The 12,631-nt window shown below is 35.0% G+C and overlaps 2 long non-coding RNA genes across 12 annotated transcripts in view; one reads left to right on the forward strand and one right to left on the reverse strand.

Moving 5' to 3' along the window:
• LOC145664342 (uncharacterized) overlaps nt 1-12,631 on the reverse strand; it is a 361,655-nt gene that overhangs the window by 226,926 nt on the left and 122,098 nt on the right. The gene's annotated exons all lie outside the window — the stretch shown is intronic.
• Nucleotides 1-12,631, forward strand: part of LOC145664340 (uncharacterized) — a 513,034-nt gene that overhangs the window by 199,463 nt on the left and 300,940 nt on the right. For 3 of the 10 annotated variants that reach the window (XR_014127396.1, XR_014127402.1, XR_014127395.1), the window contains exon 2: nt 2,116-2,238. The exons of the other annotated variants lie outside the window; for them this stretch is intronic. This is a non-coding gene — a long non-coding RNA (uncharacterized LOC145664340). The remainder of the gene's footprint in view (nt 1-2,115; nt 2,239-12,631) is intronic. 10 annotated transcript variants of the gene reach the window in all.

Consider the following 12,631-nt stretch of genomic DNA (forward strand, 5'->3'; position numbering starts at 1 on the left):
TACATCTTACATATTAATTGACAACGTGCTATATTGGCTTTTCTGACTCCGTGTCATTCATACCTGCTTCATGTTTTCAAAGGTTTTCGTGGTACAATGAAACAGTAAAATACAACTTAATTATTGCATGTTGAACTCAGTAAAATCTTCACAACTCATAGGTGTTTCTGTTTCTTAAGACACTGATACGAGTATAATACGGTAATTCTTCAAACGAAATTGTTACACAAATTTTCCTTTAAAAATATCAATCCATTAAATTATCCCTAATTTTAGGAACAGGAAGAAAATTCTCCCCGTCCCATTCCAATGGAGAATCTTATAAAAATCATAATTTTAAAATTTGGTTGGGCTGTGTTGAAAGCACGAACTCTAGGCTTGGGCTTGAAATAGGCATATCGATTAATGAACGAATGGGTGGACATCCAATAATGCCTTTTTTAACAGATGCGGACAATAAAAAAATAAACACATTAAAATCTTAAATTGGATTTGTTTCCTCGATCACAAGACGTTCTTCTTTTCTACCACTATTCGAGAGTAGGAAAAAAGTATATCTCGTTAAATTTTGTATTACTCAAGAGAAGTTTAGAATGACCGAAATACCAAAGAGTTAACCTAAACCCCTTGTATTCCCATATAATGTGGGTCTCTAGTAATTCAATTACATTAAGTTGCTTTGAGTACTTACCTGTAAAGAACATATGAAGACAATATAACTTAAAACTTTGAAGCAATGCAAGCAGAATAAGTAATGCAATAACATTTTTTAATGACTCAAAGAAATCATCAGCTTAAACTATCATTTTTTTTTCGCTAAAAGAAAGTCAATCTATTTTGGGTTAACCTTTCTTAACATTCACAGCAAAAAAAAAGAAAGAAAGAAAGAAAAAAGGAAAAGAAAAGAAAAAAGAAAAAGAACATCAAGTACTTAAATATGTTTTTAGAAATTACTTTTGGTCATTGCTTAACATTAATAAATGTATTTAAGGGTTATATCGATGAACAGGAATGTTTAGAATGGATCCTCCCAGTGGTTAATATGAACTGCCCTAAGAATGTTCAAAATGTATTACCTTTTTATGTGTCCAGTCAGTATATGAACAGAAAGACTTGTAAATATGTAATGTCCAATCGTAATGTCCAATGTGCTCTAACACTGATTAAAAGTTGTTTCTGTACTTGCACGTATATTTATCGCACACATCAGGAGTTCAGGTAGATTTTGAATACTCTTAAGGAAATTCCTAGTAATTACTGCTGAAATACATTATAGACATTTTTGTGCACTGCTAGAAAACTTCAGGACTTGTTTTATCATGTTATTTAATGACAAAAAGTAGCTTGTAAAAATGTCCGAACTTTGAATTATTTTTTGCAGTGTTGTCAAGTTTACACTTTTATTTACTTGCACTTACAGATACAACTTCTAAGGGAAATTTACAGTGTAGTCATTAGCAATTAATAACAATAATAGCAACAACAATAAAAACGATGTGGAAGGAAATAGTCCAAGACTTATACCCAAAAATACCATCCACATATCTGCCCCTTGCAGCAGATGAAAATACTGGAAAAAACACAGTCAGAATGATCGGCGACTGCATTGAATCTGAGATTTTCCAATTCTAAAGCCAGAGCGCTAACCACTAGTGTACACCCGCATGGTGCAAATGAATATGCAACAGAAAAGCTGAAACAGAACCAAAAAAACTACAATAGTTGCAATAAAAAAGTAGTTTTCTTCTTGTAATACCATTTTGAATGTGATTACATGGAATTCTGAAGCAGTAACTATACTAACCCAAATGAAGCTAAACTTCTCATGTTTATAGATTCCAAAGGAAAAGAAGTTTTAAATAAAGGTAGAGAAAGTACTTCTTTACTTTACTATTAAATGTGGGTTCACTGGGAGCCGACTCATTTGAAGCGAAGTCTAAGAATCTGTACTACGTGTATTTATAGCTATTACCTTTTAAGGATCACTATTACCTGGGACAAAATTCAAACTGCAAAGTGATGTTTAAAACAAAACAACCCAGAATCCAATCATTCACATTTTTAAAGAGTTTGGTTTATCGAAAACTTCTTTATATATTTATTCTGTCCTTTCAGGAGGCATACAATCTAAACTCAAGAAGTACTTGATGGTCACCATTAATTTTGCCTAAGATGTAGACCCTCAGAAGTTATGAATCGGGTTCGTTGTTGGACGTGATTCATCCAGTTGATTCAAAGGTAATATTAAAATTTAAATCGGTCCCCCACGTATTAATGTAGTTATGGAATAATTTATTAATATAATTCTTGCTTGATAAACTATCTTCGAGTTAGTATAATGCTAATGCTAATAATAATAATAATAATAATAATAATAATAATAATAATTATTATTATTATTATTATTATTATTATTATTATTATTATTATTATTATTATTATTATTATTATTATTATTATTATTATTATTATTTTGCCTTTTGGCAGATCCTGGGACTAATGAGATATTTTTTTCTTCCTAATTTTCAGTTTGGGCCTGGAAATGTTTGTTCCAAGTTTCTCGATTTTCAGCTTCCTCTTTTAACTCAAAATATTTTCTTCCATTTTTCAATCACTTGTGTTCTTCTTCCTATTTCTCGCTTCCCTTCCATCTTTCCTTCTATGGCAGTATGAAGAAGACAATTTCTTCGCAACATGTGTCCAATCCAATTGACCTTGCTACAAAGAATGGTCGCTAGAACAGTCTTCTTCTATCCTATCCGTTTCGAAACGTCTTTGTTTGTTACTCTTTTGGTTCATTTTATATTCTCGATTTTCCTCCAGCACCACATTTGCAAGCCCTCTAAATATTTCTTCTCTAACTTCAGTAATGTCCAAATCTCTGAACCATAAAGTCCCATGCCCCATAGCACTTGACCAATTTCTTCCTTAGTATAATATTAGTCTGCTAGTTAAGAGTGACCTTTTCTTGTTGATTGCTTCTTTGTCTAATGCAATTCTCTGGTGCAGTAGGTGTCTTTCGTCAAAACACTTCCCAGATATTGGAAATGGTCGACCTTTTTAAAGTACTCTTTGTTCTACTCTGATCCGCATTTCCACTGGATGTTCTCATGACTTTCGATATTTCGATGTTGATTTCCATTCCACAAAGTAGCGTAACCAGGATGTGTGTTTGGGGGGGGGGAAGTGCTGTTATAGGTACACATAGAAAAATTACAAACAAAAAAATATATAAACATAAACATATATAAAAAATTACGAACATAAAAGTACCAAAGTACATTGTAGGACCTCTTTGGGGGGCGGCCCCCCTGGCCCCCGTTCCCTACACCATTGATTCCACATAGTTTCCCAGTGTCAGCTATTTTGTCAAACATCTCCTGTAGCCCTTCTTCGGTTCTAGCTATAATAACTGTATCATTTGCATACCTGATCTTATTAATGATCTGCCCTCCAATCTTGAAATCTCCAATTCTCATTAATGCTTCCTTCATTAAACATTCACTGTGAATGTTGAATAATGGCGCGACATACTAAATCCTGATCTGACTCCTCTTCCAATCTCTCTCCTTCATTCAAGCGTATCTTAGGATGCAAAATATTAATCTGTCAGTGGAATGTAACGCTGAAATGAAACTAAATGTCTTTCAACCCGACAAATCTAAAGAGTTAAATATTTTCTATTTTCAAATATTAATTGATCTTAAAGTATGCTTGATTTAATTTGAGGTAAAATTTTATGTTTAAGTCTAGGCTTCGTACAATTTACCTTCTTAAGGAGTTTGGTTGACGAAAAAAAAAACTAATTTACGTAGTGTATACTGATACTGATACTGATACTTCTTATAAACAGTGTCCATAATAAACAACAATAATAATAAAAAGTACCCATGAATTCTCGCATAATTTTTATAACATTAAAAATACAAACGAATATATATATATAGATAAAAATGTGAGTTAATCGAGAAAAAGATTTAATAAGATCCCAACCAACAGTAAACTAATATACTCCATTGTCTTCCCGTGCGAATACCAATATATCTAGCCGTCATACCTGGTCTAGTGGCTAGATCAAGTGCCTTAAATCCACAAAGTCCCGAATTTGATTCTTGATAGAAGAGCATCGAACTCACTATAGTAGTTCAAATATCATACTTTAAATTGAAAATCTCGGCAAGATTGCTGCTGACAAAGAGCGTAAATGCAAATCTATCAAAATTGCCAATATTCCTCTATCATTTACTACAATATTAATGCAATCCCATTGAGCTGCTTTGAGCATACCTTTTTATGCGTAGACTACGTATTTAATATATCTATCAAAAGACGGCATAATAAATTCATTAATTTATTTTGTTTTCCCCAAATTTAGGCACATTTTTTTAAAATCCTATGAGGATATTCTCAATAAGGTTTCCAAACTTTGAAGTAAATAATGTGTCTTTGCATCGTATCATATGAAAAGATGCATATAATTGTCCAATGAAGAAGTTCATGATGTCCCGAATATGGAATATAGACACGCACACACATTATCCAAATATTTTCTTTATGAATTTGCTCATATATGTATTATTCAAATAGTAACCGTTAATAGTCAGACCCGTATCCAGGGGGAGTTTAGAGGGCGGGCCCCCCTAAATTTTTGCTGGCCCCCCTAAAATTTTCACGTAACGCTTGAAAATGAACTATAATATGGTTGGATCGGGCCCCCCCTACACTTTTGGGCTGGCTACGGGCCTGTTAATAGTCTATCCTGAAACGTCTATATTAATTTAAACAGTAATTCCTACATGTTGATTTCATTAGCTGACACTTATTTGCACAGAACCATTTTCAAGATATATATATAGGTCTATATATATATATATAATCTCATTTAGCAGATCATGGCAGCTTTATATAACACATTTTATCTACATGCATGTCCTTAATATACAGAATCTAATGTTACAGTATATGTTTAGTATATACGTTATATATCTGGCTCTATTAGGGTCCGCGGTGGCTCAGTGGTAAAGCGTTCACATCTGGTGAGTGGAGTCTCTGGTTTGATCCCAGCTCACGCCAAGTGGCCTTTGTAGTGGACAAACGCCGTATGTGTGAGTTTTCTCGGGGTTCTCCCACTTTCTTCGTTCCATCGTTTCATTCATTTCTCATCATCACCGTCTCCTTTAGCCCATACGACATAATCATGGGACGTAAAACTTAAAGATTTCATTAATACTTCTCTATTATAACATATTGCTAACTATAAGTTTTTCTATCGTAAGGAAAAATCGTTCTTATTGATTGTCCGTGTATGCATTGCATTTACACCATAGCTAATCAACCATCCCATCGTCCAAACTTATTTGCAGAAAATTTTGTCTACATAAGGGCAAAATGTAAAGAGGGTTCCACTGGGACATTATTTTATAGATTGGCAATAGTTATTTATTGTTTCATAGCTCCGAGCAGAGGTGGTTGGTCAACTTCGGCGTGGAGGGGAGAAGTGAAGCCACTGTCGCCAAAATTATGCCCGGAAGAAATATTGCCATCATCTACTTTCTTATTGCTCATATAGCTTAACTAGCGTGTTCCATGTTCTAAATAGCAATTGTTGAATTTAGATGTATTTTTGGACTTCAAACCACGGACTGTCGCTTGAATCCTGTGGGTGGACAGTCAATCATGTAAGATAAATCCAGACAGTATTCGCCGCTATCCACCGCATTATCTCACCTCTAAGAGAGCTGGAAGGACACGCCACGGAGTTCCAGCCAGCAATTTGTGCATGTGTGTGTAAAAATTTGGATAATTTTACAGCCCTACTTTGATTATCTATACAGCAAAATAGTTTGCATGCACACTAACTGTAAGCAAATCATGGTCAAATTCCATACACCGTTTTCAGTCAAGGCCGTATGAGTTATGTAGCTTGAGTACGGTTAAATGAAAACCTCCTTCTAGATGGGGTACTAAAAGTTTGCGTAGGGAAGATATTTCACATGCTTATTAAGCAAAATAAGATCTAGTTGAGTTTATTTTGAGTTTAACGTCCGTTTCAGCAGCGAGGCTATATGAGACTGGACCTACTGATTAAAGTTAAATCCGAACCACATGAACTCCCGCCGGGAAATATAAAATCTAACTTGACATAAAGTTTGGTTCATATTCAGTGAGCTCTGAAGATTCTGTACTTGTGATTGATTGACTTTCAAAAAAATAAAAAGTAAAACGAAAATGCTATTGTTTCTAGTTATAAAAATACCATAATTCCATGTTAAAACATGAAATTCTATTTGAAGTACATTGCTTCTCTTAAGTTAGATGGAACGAAATCCAAGAGTGCTTTAAAAAAAGAAATGCACACAGAAAGTGTTGAGACTTCTCACAAATTGCAGCATGTTTAAATCAAGGCAATCCTTGTCCTGCAAGTATGAAACAACCTGTTTCACAAGAAGAATAGTGTTTTCTATTGACGAAAGACCGGTCTTGCTTCCAGGATATTCAAAAGAGACACTGGTGTTTTTCCAGCCATGTAACGTCTGGAAAACGTGTAGATCTTGAGCAGGAGTCTCTTTGAATTGCTAGCTGTTTCAAGTAACACATCCTTCAAATAAATTTAACCACTGGGAAATGCATGACAAAAATTAGCAATGTATATTGCATTCTATAATTTACCGAATGGAATAGTATTGGTGGTTACAGCCTCGATTTGAAATTTTAAAAAATCCAATTTGGTTAAAATGTGTTGCAATCATATGACTCAGTAACGGAGATTTTGGTTTTACTAAAGAAAACTCTATCAACTCGATTTTATTTCTGCAATAGTTTTTGTCAAATGGTATACATGTTACGTGTATTATTGAAATCTTATGGAATATATGTTAATGGAGGTTGTGCAATGTGTATTACTCTACTCCGTAACTCTATAGACCGTACAGTAATTCTAAGTTTTCAAGTAAACTGAAAATCTCTCTCTCTCGCACACACACCTTATATATATACTGCTCTCGGGTGGTGGGTATAATGCAGCGGGTGCAATGGGTAAGTGCAGCTTCCGGTAAAATTGAAAAATCATTAAGTTTTACGTCCTACGGTTATGCCGGTTAGGCTAAAGGAGACGGTGAGCATGAGAGATGAGTGAAATGGTGGAATGAAGAAAGCGGGAGGAAACGGGAGAACCCCGAGAAAACCCACGAGCATGGTTTTTGTGCACCACAAAGTTCACTTGGCGGGGGTCCGGTAGAATTGAGTTACTAGGTGTCCTTGGTTGGGATTGAACCATAGAACAGTATGAAGGTACTTTAATTTCGGAATTATACCAGCAGATGGCGGGGGAAGGTTATTTAATATGTGGCATTGTGTTGAATTGCATCGGAATGTTGAACTTTCTTTCCTAATTTACTCGAAAGTTAGAAATTCTCAGCACACTACTGAATTTTGTTTTAGATTTTTTTTAAAAAAGTATCCATACAAAATCAGCTTTTTGGACTTGTTTTGGAAAATAAACATATATATAAAGAACATATAAATTATATTCAATATGTTTGCGTTCAACGAAATATAGACCCTAAACCGTGATAAGAACTTTACAAATTTCAGGCATTTGATTAATTTATCTAACTTTTGGAAATCCATGTAACTCCAGTAGCTCCCGAAGAGCCTTAGAAAGTCCTTCAGTATTCTTTGATATCTTTTTACGGACTGTCATGACAAACCCATTTTATAAGAGTTCTATGGGTAACAAATAGGGTGACTGTAATGATTGTTTCATTGCTGTGATGTAAGTGTATTTTTCATTGCAGATAATTATTGCATAACTTGGAAGAATGTTTGGGATGGTGATCCTGTTGTAGTACAAAGTTATTGCCCAAATCTGCGTTTCTAATGGAATTCCATACCATAAAAGAGTTGAAACATGCTTTTGTCCATTATTCCACTAATTTGAACTAAATTATCAACTTTGTAATCTGTAAAGCATCTCCAAACAGTGACTTTATCTTAACAGTGCCTTACTGCAGGTTTTACACAGTCGGGATGAAAGCGCTATTCGGGACGAAGACGCGCAAACTTCTAGCATTGGAAATCGAAAAGTTAAAATTTAGATTCGTCGGTTCAGTGTCGCTCCACTCGTTTTACTTTCTGTTTTATTTTGTTTTTTGTCCCAGAAGTATCTTTTTGTAATGTTTCCTGGTTGAAGGAAGACTTATTTACGGCAATCGTTTCCCCAAGACCATAGATCTGGGCCACAGTCTTATTTGATAGCTACTAATTGGAAATTGCTCTTTTATAGTTCTGTTGGTTCATTTGAAGCAGTTAACGTCTATTTCGTTTGCTTGTTTTCCAGTGAACTTGTTGGTAGGCCTAAACAAATTCTACCTTAGACTGTCTTGATTCTTATATAACTCTACCTTTCATCAAAACATTGTTTTATTACTTTATTCGGCTTAACCTATACATATATACCGAACTGCTCCTTCAAATCCCAAACCATAATCTTCACGAAAACTTCTTACTCAATTCTTAAATTAGCAACTGCCAACTTTACATAAACACACACTATGAAAATCTACCTCAATTATACAAACAATCTACCTCGCAAGGCTCTTCAGCTTCTTTTTCAGTATGTGCACTAACTTTTAACACTTTCTGCCCATATGCTCCCAACATTCGTCCTTAAAAGAAGTTGTTTTGTTTGGACGAACAGCGCGTTTCTGTGTAACATTTACACCACTTTGTGACTATCTTTCAAGGGTCCGATGCACTGTTCCGCCCGATCATTGATTGATTTTTCACTTAGAATCTCTTTTCTCGAAATAACCACTTAAAACTGTCCTGCGACTCTTAAGTTAATAGTTTTTATTCCTTATTTTATAGTATTTATAGTATTTCTCCTCCGCATTTGTATTTTCTTCACACTATTCAATTGGTTCAAGCGCATAAAAACAGTAAGATCGAATGTTACAGATTTGCATCCAATTCTGTCCATACTACCACACGATTGAATAGCACATATACAACTGTTCGTTGAAGTAAAGAGACAACTACTCACAAGGTTTCATAGACACACCAAAGCTGTCATTGAAACGATGCATCATCGTACAAAGCGTGACGTTAATCGTCTGTTCATTAGTTATCTGTTTATTGCCAAGTGGCTTTCCCCTATAAATTTGTCTCGATGTCAACAAGACCATGAGTTTTTGTATCCTTATATGAACGTAGTTATATAGTTAGATTTATAAATTTAAGTGATACTCAAAAGAACTTGAATAAATGCCTCTCTATCAGAAGACTTATATTCTTCATCTCCAGGCAGTGTTGCTTCGATCGCGGATACTTTCGAGAGTGAAGCCTTCCGAAATTAAGAAAAATTTAACTGCAATTATTAGTATGTCCAAATAGTGTCCTAGTGGAGCGCATTTTGTCTTCGACGATTCAGGAACAGTATCAAGTTTAAGTTTACAAAGATACACTCATCCATATTGTTTTGTTTGTTTAGTACAATGAAATCTATCCATCGGTATATATATATATATATATATATATATATATATATATATATATATATATATATATATATATGCAGGGTGGCTCAAAAGTAGGTATACACCCCTGCATTGATCAAGTGTAACATTCTAGCTTATATGTTTATTTGCTTCGGCTGTTCCGAGCTTAATATATAAGTAAAAGGACATTAAGAACAAATAAGAAAGAAACTAAGTACCTGATGGATAACAATAATAAATGAAACAAGAAACAATGAATTGATCAGTACGAGACTGTATACCCACTTTTGGGCCATATAGGGTTTTAATGAACTATACCGACAAACTAAGAGGTGATTCCTCACATCAAAATAAGAGAAAAAGTTCATATGGACATATGGCAAAAAGTGCATAGTTTCAGAGCTAGGACTGTCCAAAATCTCAAAAAAGTCAAATTTCAAGATGCTATATTTCGAATTCGAGAGACTTTGGACGGTGGTTCTTATCAGCGTAAAATAAGCCACTCATACACAATACAAAAGCGCATATTTTATCAATTGTCAATAGGTATATGTGATCTACTTTACAGGGTGTAATTCTCAGATATGCTGTCAATAGTGTTTTCAGATATACCCTGATTTTAAGAAGGGTCCAAAGTAGGCAGGAGGTAAACCTGGGAAACAATGGACATCCAGTACTTCGGAGGGAAGTCGGAAGTGTTAGGAACAGGCAGCCCCATGTTCCTTTGTCTTCGGAATAACGTGTGATGATAGGTATTTCGTCACGATTTCTTCACTTATAAGCGTGAAAAAAAAAAAAAAAAAAACATCGCAGCATGAGTTTTCCTGAGTAGGAGAAGCAGTTCTGTTGACGATTCTTAACACTTCCGATATCGCGCCAAAGGATTCCGTGTTCACTGCTATCAAGGCTTATCGTTTGCCTACTTTGGACCAATCATAAAGTCAGAGCATATCTCAAAATTCGGTTGATGGCATGTCTGGGAATTTCACCCTGCAGGGAATAATTTGTGCACCCATTGAACATTAATGAAATATGCACTTTTGGATTGCGTATTCGTGACTTCCTTTATGATGATAAGGACCACCATCCGTAGTCTCTCGAACTCGAAATAGGGCCTCTTAAGTTTAGCATCAATTTCAGCAGCGAGGCTATTATGAGACACGAACCTATAGTTTAATGTGGTATCCGAATCTCATGAGCTCCCTCCGGGAATCGACCTAGGACCTTCCGCGTCAAAGACATGTACGTACACCATCCATATACCCACAAGGGAAATCAATAATATTGTAGAATTTGGTGTTACAAGGAATATAGATAGCATTTTCAAATTCTAAGTTCATTCGTTCTGTGTTTTGAAGTTTATTATCCCCTTTCTGCATCATATTTATATCATACGTGAATTTAGAGCTTAACGTAGGATCTCAAACAAATTATCGTCCATCGGAAATTGTAGGTGGGTCACTCGGCTTGCACTTAGCCGTGACGAGGATAACCTTTATGTTCGAACAGTATCAGTACTTTCTTAAATTTCATTCTGTATTCTTTTATCATAGTAGGGGCGGACCCACGGAGAGAAGTCCGCCGGATTCGGACCCTTCCTCCGAAACTTCCCAACTCAAAATGCATTTGTATTCTTCCTCAATAAAACTATACTTGTTTAACAGGGAAACGATTGATTAGCATGAAAATTTCATTATACATTTCATCTGTACTCTTTCTCTTTTTTTTTTTTTTTTTTTTTTTAAATCCAGTTCTATCATATTTCTTTTCTGAAAATATAGATGGAAGTATTTTACAATTATCTTATCGTCTTCTCCGATGCAGAATAATGAACATTCAACTCTCATTGACATAGTGGCTTGTAGTATTGCACCTACCCCTTCCCCCCCAAAAGCTTCGACCCCTCCCAACAAAAATTTCTGGGTGTGTGCCTGTATTATACTACTAAGATTGTCTACGTACATCTTGAAAATGTGTTATGTAAGGTATGCTTCGTATGGAGAAGTATGCCTGTTTTCATTGAAAAAGTCTTGTGCCGTCTCGGATATCGTCACAAAAGTTCTATTTTCAACTTGTGACCAACCCTGCTTAGAAAAGTCATAGTTTGCTTTGATAAATTCTCACCGTTACTTTTTTTTATGTTCCAACATCAGATCTTACACCCGGAGAAAGACTGTTACACGTCAAATACACACATTTGTTTGATCATGACATAAAGTTTGTTATTGTATCAAAATCGCTTCGTGGAATACTGGTATTTCTGCCATCTAGAGGTTAATTTGTTTAGTTACGTTTCTGCAAAAATACCACCAGCTAAAGATTGTTTCTCTCTCTTTATTCTCTTTTGAGCAATGGAAACTCAATATTTCGTTTCTGAATTGTAACTCTTCCATCGGGTGTGATAAACTATGAAGAATAAATCTAGCTAAGTTCTATATACCATAGAACTGTTTCTGTAGATACTATGCGTAGCTAACTAAAATCACTAAAGAGTGTGACTGCACGTTTGTAACGAAACCAATTTTGTAACAATAAATAAATACTTTCATAAACAGGTAATTTTAGTGTATTTCATTTGATAAGAGCACAGGGTTCGGGAGTTTATAATAAGATTTGTCAATACTAATAGTTGTGTTAAAAATTAGGAAATATCTAACACCATCTGATAGACCCTGTTTTATCATTCAGTAGAATGAAAATACAGCAAAGATTTTAATTCCAAACACTGGGGATTACGGAAAAAAAAAGTCAAAGGAAATGTATGTACGTTGTATTGTACGAAAACCGAATGAATTTACTGCTGTATCGCCGGACCACACGAAAATCGAAATATATATATATATATATTATTTAGTTTCTGCTCCAAAATACTAGGTTGTGACCCTGGCACACTTGGTAGTAATTATTGTTCGATATACAGTCTGAAAGTATGGCATAAAAACTAGTTCATAAAACACGAAACAACTTGTATTAGGTGGCCACTAAAAAGCACAAATGCTATCTAACCGAGTCAGTCAGGGCAAGCGCGTAGCAGGGATGCCCGAGTGGGAGCTGGCACGTTAGCCACGGTGAGTATACGCATAAACGAGGATAGTGGAAAACACTTTCTATGTATTTAAAAAACGGCTTATGTG

The sequence above is a fragment of the Thermobia domestica genome, chromosome 11, assembly GCF_964235325.1.
Source record: "Thermobia domestica chromosome 11, izTheDome1.hap1.1, whole genome shotgun sequence".
In the NCBI taxonomy this organism is placed as follows: domain Eukaryota; kingdom Metazoa; phylum Arthropoda; class Insecta; order Zygentoma; family Lepismatidae; genus Thermobia; species Thermobia domestica.